Source organism: Bipolaris maydis (genome assembly GCF_028858645.1).
Source record: "Bipolaris maydis strain C4 unplaced genomic scaffold PSV08scaffold_3, whole genome shotgun sequence".
Taxonomy (NCBI): Eukaryota; Fungi; Ascomycota; class Dothideomycetes; order Pleosporales; family Pleosporaceae; genus Bipolaris; species Bipolaris maydis.
In genome coordinates this window covers 2,263,486-2,272,884 of record NW_027093859.1, presented here as the reverse complement: position 1 = coordinate 2,272,884, position 9,399 = coordinate 2,263,486, and positions in this window count along the sequence as shown.

The following is a 9,399-nucleotide window of genomic DNA, read 5'->3' as shown; positions in this document are numbered from 1 at the left end:
GAATGCCTGGAGCTCGGCGTCTCCTAATGATCATCAGAGCGCCAGCTCATCGGGTCGCCTACTTTGGGTTGGTCTGAAAACAAGCATAAGGAAAGCAAGCATTGCTTTGGGCGGATGGTCGATGTGGATATTCGAGCATCCAAGCGTCCAAAGCCACCAGCCATGGGGAGCGCGCCGTTGAGACGCTCATCTCTACGCCCGCCTAACGTTTGCCTGGCGTCAATTGTGGCAATTCAAAGGCTGAGCAAGCTTGTTCTTCCTGTGAATAGTTACAGTCAGCCATGCCCCATTTCACGGCTTCCCCATTACCGACGCCACAGGCGGTACTCCGGGCTCACGAGGGGAGTAGCATATCTAAAACTGATAGGCTAAGTCGAGGAACGCCTGAAGATAGATACGGGCTTGCATCGCTTGTTCTTGTGGGGCGTAAGGTCCTGGACAGCGGGCGAAACCAATCGCCTACGACCTTGGACGGTCATGGTATGGGTGAGTACAGGGCCAGACGTGCTGATGGAGCAATTGTTTGTTCCATATCTTGACAGATACACAATCTAGAATCCGAGAACCGTAGAGCTGGCGTGCGGGGGACTGTGCGGGTGGTGGTGCTCGTGATGGGGTGTATTTGTGATTACGAGGTGACGTTCATTACGGAGAGCGGAGAACCGAATAAGCAATGGGAAAATGATCGACAAGCTTTCTGCCATCTGCCACCGCCCGCCAACCCTACGACCCAGCCACACACGACACATGACACCCAACCTTGGAAACAGAGCAACGCCTTGCCCCTGACAGCATCAGGCAGATTACATCAACATGGGAAACACTGCCTGCGTGCCCTCAGAATAGCAACTCAATCAACAGCACCGTGTTTTACGAAGACAGTCGAAACGGCCCACACCAAGTGTCAAGGCGGCGGTACGTAGTGGTGGCGCCACCACTCGCGTAGTCGCCAGGGCGCAAAGGCAAAAACTCCTGGCATGCATTGTGGGAACCCTGAAATGGTTCGTCTCGACACATGTTTCACCCCTCGTATCCACCCCAATCTCGATAGATGCTCCCAAAAAAATCACCGCGTGCGTCTGATACCACGTCGGATCCTGAATGCGGTGAGGACAGCCACTCAATTCGAGTTTCCCATGTGTACATGGGCCCGGTCCATGCCCCTTTCTGCACCAGCTTTGCTTTTCTCGAGCCTTTTACTTGGTTTTTGATGCCAGACTCTCTGGTCTCCGCACGCTTGTGTTTTCCCCAAATTAGGATACACCTGCGTGTGCCACACTTCCCCGAGCCTCTAACCCTTTACACGCAAGTGTCTTGTGCTCCTGGATCTTGCTCTTTCTGGAAGTCGACATCCATTGAATCGCACTACAAAGTCACGGGATATTCTTTTTCCAACAACGCATACACTGGCGTCAGTCCTGGGGGTAAATTAGTCGCCGACTCGCTACCTTATCACCAAGTCTTCAAGCCAGACTGTCCCAACACTTGGCAAATCTTCACGCATGTGATAATGCTTATAGGCTAATAGTCAATCAAAATAGCCACTTCGTCAGACGTAACATGGAAGTCATTGCACGGATGAGCCAGTACAAGCAAGACGATATGCTCGCATCAGCTGTACCATCGGCCCCTCTCTCTCTCTGACAAGTCACTCATCCGGGTACATTCTGCGGCCTATGAACAATATCTCCTCCCTAGCACATGTCATCTTTCTCCACAATACACTCTACAACCACGGTCATCGGCAATGCTCCAAGTCTTTTGCTTGTGCACGGTGCGTAATGTAGCTGCAGTCCAGCGTGGCGAACATGCACGGTAAGTCTTCCGCATGGACGCCGGAACTGACGGTATACAGATTCTAGTCCAGCCCCTTGAGGCTTTATGCGGGCTGCTAGATGGCACAAATCGCCTTGCGGGAATTCTGGCTCGGCAGCTAACAATGCGGGCATTGACCACTGGGAATAGAGCCGCTGCCGAAGAGTTGTATCTTTTCCAGCCCCATTTCACTCCACTCAAAAGCCTCACTGTCTAGACGATCGAGCCACTCGGATCAGCCAAATCATCTGCTGGGGTTTCTTGGGATGTGGCACCAGTGGGGCGGGCATCTTTACGACATTGCCTTGAACGTTCCATCAGCCAAGCCGAGTGGACAGCGCCCAAGATACCTACGTATTTAGCCCGAACGTGTGGTCGTACCCGGCTCTCGGATCCCTCTACAGATGTCTTGGATATGATTGACACTTGAATTGCGCAATGGGCTGGAAGTTTTCCAGGGTCCGCATTGATCGGATGTCCGAAGCTCGCCTGGAGACTTTTTGATCCTGCAAGTTTGCAACAAGCAACGCAAACCTCACGGATCACATCCGCCCTTGGCTTTGTGCGCACTTTGGGACCGCGACAAGAGTTTGCATGATCGCTTTGCGCTATCATCTTCATGGCGTCACCCCTGTGCTTAGACCACTTTTATAATTTCTCAACACAAAACATGTCTTGCACACGGATAAGGATTGGGTCTGGTAACTCCTCAGCAACGGGCCGCAACGAATGACATGAGCGGGCCGAGTGACAACGGTAAATATCGATGATGCTCGCATCTAAAATGTCGCTAAGCGCTCCTCTCGCGTCCAAGCAGATGGTTCGCTGGCGACGACTCCCGTCCCAAGGTTTTCCATGGCAGCGGGACGGAACGTTGTTCAGAAGACCGGATAGTTGCCCACCATGGGAAAGTGTGCCATGCACAATATATTGGCATGTTGGCACGAGCACGACTTACGATTTGGATCTCGCATAGCGCATGTTTGCTTTGAACATTTGTTCGCAGTTGAGGGGCAGAGGAGCCTGCGGAGCCTTGTTCCGCACGATTTAGCACAGACACCCCACGCATGAGAGATGTCCTGATAGCAAGTGGATCCAGTGCAACCCAAGTCGCACGTTTTAGCGCCCCGGTGCTCCAATTGGAAATCCGCTTGTTGCGGCTAAACGGATCGCCCCTTAGTCTGCCAGGCCTTAATGGGGGGGCATCAAACGGCTGCTTGGCAGCTCGGACTAGCGCGGGCGTCCGCGCCGAACCGTCGTAGGAATGCCGATTCCATATGACATGATATGTTGGTGTGAAGAGGAATGGACAGGAGAAAATGACGAGTCAGTCTGTTAATAATCCTTCCGGACTTGTTTCTAAGATGGTAGGGTGTTGCAGTAATCACGGCAGCCCTGCTGTCATGCAAAGAAAATGCGGGATGGTAGTAGTCAGTTTGAAACAGTCTTCTGTGCTACTACATGCAGGCCCATTGACTTCTCTTGGGACCCTTGGGTGGGAGGCCTGTAGTCATGGCCAGGCTTCAGCTGACACGTACTATAGTGTACGTAGAAGATGCAGGGTGTTCCGTCGTGTCCGACAGGCTACCTCGAATTTCAGTCGTCATTCCTATGACATTTGTGATCCCGTTTCGTGCAGCAAAACCAGTGCGTAATATTGACACGGATAAGTCACCACAGTGTGAAGAGAGGATACCGTTCTTCTGTAAGGAAAATCCTCGCAAAATTACCAAGGATGAAAAAGGATGTGGTCAGTCAACCAGGAAAACTTTACCGGGGAACAAGGATAGCAGAAACCCATGATGAAGGATTTCGTCCTTCCACTTCCTTACAAATAATCATCAAGGATACTACACCCTTGAATCTGGCTAGGTCAGCAACCTCACCAGGATTAACGATAGCCTAGATGTGGGGGCAAGAGACATCCTACTACCTACAACCTTATCTCGTCCTAGTCATTATCCAGATCGCAACCCCACCACATCGCCATGCCCTAGATTAAGCACTATTCAATAGTAGTATTCAATAGTAGTGTCGGTAATCTTACAATCACCTCATGATATTGATACGCGAGGGGAGCAGTAACCTAGATGTGGTTTTTCATGACGTTATAGACTGTGGGGCCGGGTATATGAAGCGGTCATGGACTTTTCGAGGCTACACACAGGCATTCACGCAACAACACGACTTCCTATTTTGTGATGACTAGAGTTAGAGATGTACAAGGAGAATAGGGCATGCAGGGTATGGATGATGTTGACTGATACTGCACTGTGAAATGGGTAAAGACCATTGGGTCGGGTTTCCAACGCTGTGGATGCCGTCCTGCGTGAATATCTAGATGCAGTGAACAGGCTAGAGAAGTTTTTATTGACTTCTAGATGTATGCCGCGAAAGCTGTCGGGTATGCATGGATTCCATGTGGGGACACTAGAATGGGTAGTGGCATGTTTCATACGATATGAATGATGCGCACGCAAAGAGATAATTTACACACCGAAAAACAGCATTCTCTTGTTTTTAACGTACTGTAAAAAACCAGTAGAACAAGTTACGTCTCTCATGATACAGAATGGTTTATTTCGTTCTGTTGTGTAACGTCTAGTAACAATGCATTTCCATCAAAACCCTTTTACAGCCAGCTAGACAACATGCGATGCCAAAGTTCAGCCTTTGGACAATGATCATATACAATGAGTCTATTCAATAACATACCGTTTCATCGCTATGAGCAATCTTATTACTAAATGTTCCGTTCTCAAGCAGTTTTTTTTCACTCAAAAGAAATGTAACATAACAAAAAACTCTTCCTTTGTACAACCTCAACCCACTACCCATACTACTCTAACATGGCTATCCCCGCCATCACCATAAGCACCTATTATCATGACTCCAGCCACATTCGCACATCCGTAACTTTCTCCATGTGTATCCTGTACCACGCCTCCCCCAGTCCTAAAAAAACAACAACGACGACGACGACCACATCACGGACATCGAATTCCACTTTCCATTGCCTAGCTTCTCGCCTCCATCATCGCGATCTACAACCGTCGCTCTCCCCATCCACGTAATCACCCACCTTCCCATTCCATACTCATGACCGACGTCGCCTTCCCCCTTTCCTTTCCCCTTTTCTCCCTTAGCCAGCCACATACAAAAAAAATCATCTCAGAAACCAACATGATCCCAGTCAAACGCACAAACATTTCCATGCCCCCCCCCTCTCCACCTATCCCATCCAAACAACAACCCCCTAGCAACCTCGGGCGATACACGACATTCTCACACTGTCCACACGTCTTTCCCAGCAACGCACACACACGGGAGTGTAACACCAACGCTGTGTAACACGCTTTCCCCCCTCGCCGTACAAACTTCCAGGAATGGTAAATTTTTTTTGTTCGAGAAAAAAGGAAAAGGAACAAGGTGCGGGAGAAAGAGAGGAAAGGGGGGGGGAAAGGAGCCATGTTGCGCGGGTGTAACGGGGGGCGAACTGGGGGAGGGTTTTCGAGGTGCATAATCTAGCTTGCGCGTACAGCATACGTGAGGGTTTGGGGCGGGTTGGTACGACGGCCATGGGAAAGGCGGAAACTGGGTGAGAAGGGGAAATGGGAATATTGGAGGGGTTACGTGGTTTGCAGTCGTTTAGGTTGGATATGTTGGTGAGATGGATAGCGGTATATTTTTTTTGTCTGGTAGATGGGGTATACATTTTGTTCTTTTTACGATTGGTAGTATGTACAAGATACGGGATTCGTTGGATCGAGTAGCATGGTTATGGTTACTTCATTCAGAGAGCTAGATTACTACACTGACGTAGTCTGTTTAGGAGTTTTTAGACAATGCATTGCTGAGATTGTTGATTGTCAGTATTAAAAAAAGGAAAAGGCGAGAAAGTCAGGCATGATAGGTGGGAGATGTGTAGCTTATGCGAATGTTCAAATGTCTCAAGACCATTGTGATTGTAAATTTCAGTTGTACCAAGGAGAACAATAGAGTGTTTTGATTCATGGTCCAATTCTATCCTATTTGAGAACGCATTTTTTTTGAATGAGAAATTTCAATTTCTTTTAATTTTACAATCTTTGCAAAGAAATGGAGCATTTCGGCGAATTCTGGTACGCCACGCAATTATCAACATTGCCTATGAATAGAATTTCCTAATCTGTCAAACGCACCATGATACTGAACAGGGAACTATCATTTATTCTATTTCCAGAAAATGGGCTATGTGAATTATTCCGAGATAGAGACACAAATGAATATCAGGCAAATTTCGATACTGACATTGGAAAGTATTACCATAGGACGACTATTTCCAAACTCACGACGCAGGTTGTTTCGCATTGAGAAACAAAACGTACTATCCTCTTATCTAAGAATTTGATGTCCAACAAAAAAAGAATATCCTTTAACGCCTTGCACGCTTCTTACTTTTTTGCTGAGTGAGAGAGCAGTGCTGCATGACGAGTGCATGCGTCGATTTCTGCATAGCCTGGGTGTAAGCGCACATCGAAAAGCTCTGATGATAACCGCCCCCCTGGGCTTGCGGAACAACGTGTGGAGAAGAGGTGGATACCCCATTGGCCTAGCTGAAGCTAGGTCAAACATTACTATACGCATACATTACAGGTATACGTGCATGCAGAAAGATGGTGCTTAGCTAGCGATGCTGCGGCAGGCAAACGCGATTGCGACGTCTCCATTGTCAGGACCAACGGCGTGGACTTTTGGTTGTCGCGCCGATGGCTTCTCTTCAGAGATTAGCGAGAGCGGTAGGGACGTCCGCATAGTGGGGGTGCCGCGGGAAAAAAAGTTTGAAACAACAAATGATGCGGTACTCCGTGTGTAATGACGGAGCTCCTTTGGCGCTCTGCACGTAATCATCTAGAAAATGCTGCAGCGGGAGGGCGCAAGACGGATTCGCCTGTCGCTCGCGGCTTAACTCGGCGTCGTCATTTGGGCTCCATGGCATAACATGCAAAAGCAAGACTTTGTGTCGTTGCTGCTTACCAGTGCGCAACAAGTGGGGGATTCAGGCCCGTGGGGCTGGCGGGTTTCCAGAGTGAGAGTGAGAGCAGCAGCAGCAGCAGAAATGGCATTGCACCCGCAGGCTAAACTGTTTTGCCACTGCATGTCGAGCGACGAGCGGACGGATGCGGCACGTTGTATGGTTGTTGTGGTTATCACTTTGCCGTTAGGGATAGCTGATGATGTAGAGTAGTGAGGCTTGGGAACGAGGGGGAGTTTGTGGCTACTGGGGCCAGCGTTCCGGGCGCTAGTCCGGATTGGGCGCCAACAGCTAGCCACCAATATTGCTATACATAAGCCCTGCATGATTGTCATCACTGCTGCTTGTGAATGGATTGTGCCGAAATCTATGTAGTCATCTTCTCGTGTGAAACCCACCTGTGCCCCATGGGCCTTTTTCGTGCATAGCCCCGGTCGTGCGAGGCCTTGGACGACGCTCAAGACACATGCTGTACTGTCAGGTCAGTGAGCATCAAGATGCCGAAGTGTAACCGCACCTCGTGGCACGCCGGGCCTGGACTGACAAGCATCGTTCGCCCGCAGCGGGCCCTCTCGGCAGCCCAGTTCCAGTTACCACTGCTCCGCTCCCGCCTGCTTTCTCCGGCCAATAGGACCATACGGACATTTTAGATGCTCTGCTCGTAAAACACGGTACTTTAGGCCATAGCACGGCTTGAAGCGTATGAAGCCTCTGCATAAAAACCGAAATTGCCCAACTAATTCCATCTCAACACGGTGCTTGACTGGGTGGCATTAGCCCACTATGGTTTGCTGCGATGCCGGGCAACAGAACGTCAGCTCACGCGGTAAAACGCAGCGCGTGTGCCTTATCGTGGATTACTCGACGTGTTTCACCTGCAGGTTCCGCACAGCCTGCCAAACGTGTCTCGCTGCCATGTGTTTGTGCCAGTGAGCGTGGTATATCCAAAATAGTAATCCGTGTATGTATGTATAGTCTCAACAGGGTTCTACGCTTGCGTTTCGTCAGGGATACTATGTCGACAAAGTCGTCGTTGGCACAGTATTCACGCATCTGGTTTGCAGTGCTAAAACAAGTGGCCGCTTTGGTTGCGATTGCAAATACGATGCATGCAGCTGATCAGCAAGCCGCCAGAGGAAGCGGCAGTTAACAAGCTGTACCCTTATCACGACATCGCCACGCCGACACGGAAAAGACTCGTCTCTACTGGCAAATTGTCGTCGTGCGTCCCAACATGGCGTCGTATTCGTGATTGCACTCAATCTGGCTCCCTGAGTCGCCGGCCGCTGTAGAGTCTCGTATCGAGTAGCTAGAGTGCGCAAGAAATACGGATAAAGTAGTCGCCATGGTGAATGGCGTCATAGGAAAAGACAATGTTTGCTCTTGAAGAGAAATTGCATTCAGTCTAACGGTCAGGCAGCCAGGCCAGCATTGATTACGACCGCGTAAGGAATTTGAAACAGTAGTCCTGGGGCGTAATGGCAAGATGTGGGGTATGGTGATTGGCGAAACGACTGCCAAAAGCTATGGACACCAAAGACGGCTTCAAATGGGGCGTAGCGTGTTTCTGGAAATGCTTGTACGGTCCATTCTTAGCAGCAGGCGGCCGTGCAACAGTCTCAGGCGTCCCGTGACGGACGAGATGATGAGAACGTGCGATTGAGCGATTTGCTCGCACTGGCACTCGCACCAAGCGGTGGCGTCAAGCCGGTACCGAAGCGAGTCGCGTAGCAGCGCTTGTTCGGCGATCTCTGGCTCCAGTATCCCTTTCACGGAGCGATCGGCCTTAGGGCTGGCGTGGGGTAACCCAGATTGGGCCCGCTGGCCGGGACAAGAAACACTTGCTGCGTCGCAATTGGAAATGTGCTGTCGAAAATGCACATGGACATGACGATCGTTGCCCTCGAGCAGCAGACTTCAGGTAGCCTCTATTGCCCTACCAGCGCCTCGCTCCACGCCAGGCTTGTTGGGTGGCGCGGGGTCTCTCGGTGGTTATCGTTTGCATCACGAAGAAAGCGGCAGCGGGCGTGTCGATTGCGCGGTGAGCGAACGGTTGCTTTGGGGCTTTCACATTGCTCTAGTCACAGCGGCATATTGCCGCAGAGGCCCCAGGCGTGAGTCGACGCAAGGGCAGGGCCGTGCAGAAGACGGTGAGAGGCGTGGTTCTTGGGTGCATTTGTGAGGAAGCGAAAAAGCACAGTGTGAAGGGCTGTCAAGTCCCAGACCGCAAGTGATCGCCCACAAAGCAATTTTCATGTTGAATCTGCGAGCAGGCTGGCGGTCAAAAGAACAAGTTTTTGCAGTGCGGCCACGAGGCGTGCATTCGAGACGTGGCAGCGGGCAATGGGAGGCGGCCCCGGGTGAAGCTGTCGTGGTAGTGGTTGGTGAGGTCATGGGCCACGCAGTCACGTGTGCAGGCGAGCAGAGGGGACGAGGGGGAAGGCGGAGGGCGGGGGCGCTAGACAACAACACGTCGAACTGGATGCTGGTACGTATGTAGTAGGTACATGCCCTCGTCCATCCGTCCACCCACACACGCCTACATACATATGTACACACATACACCTGTA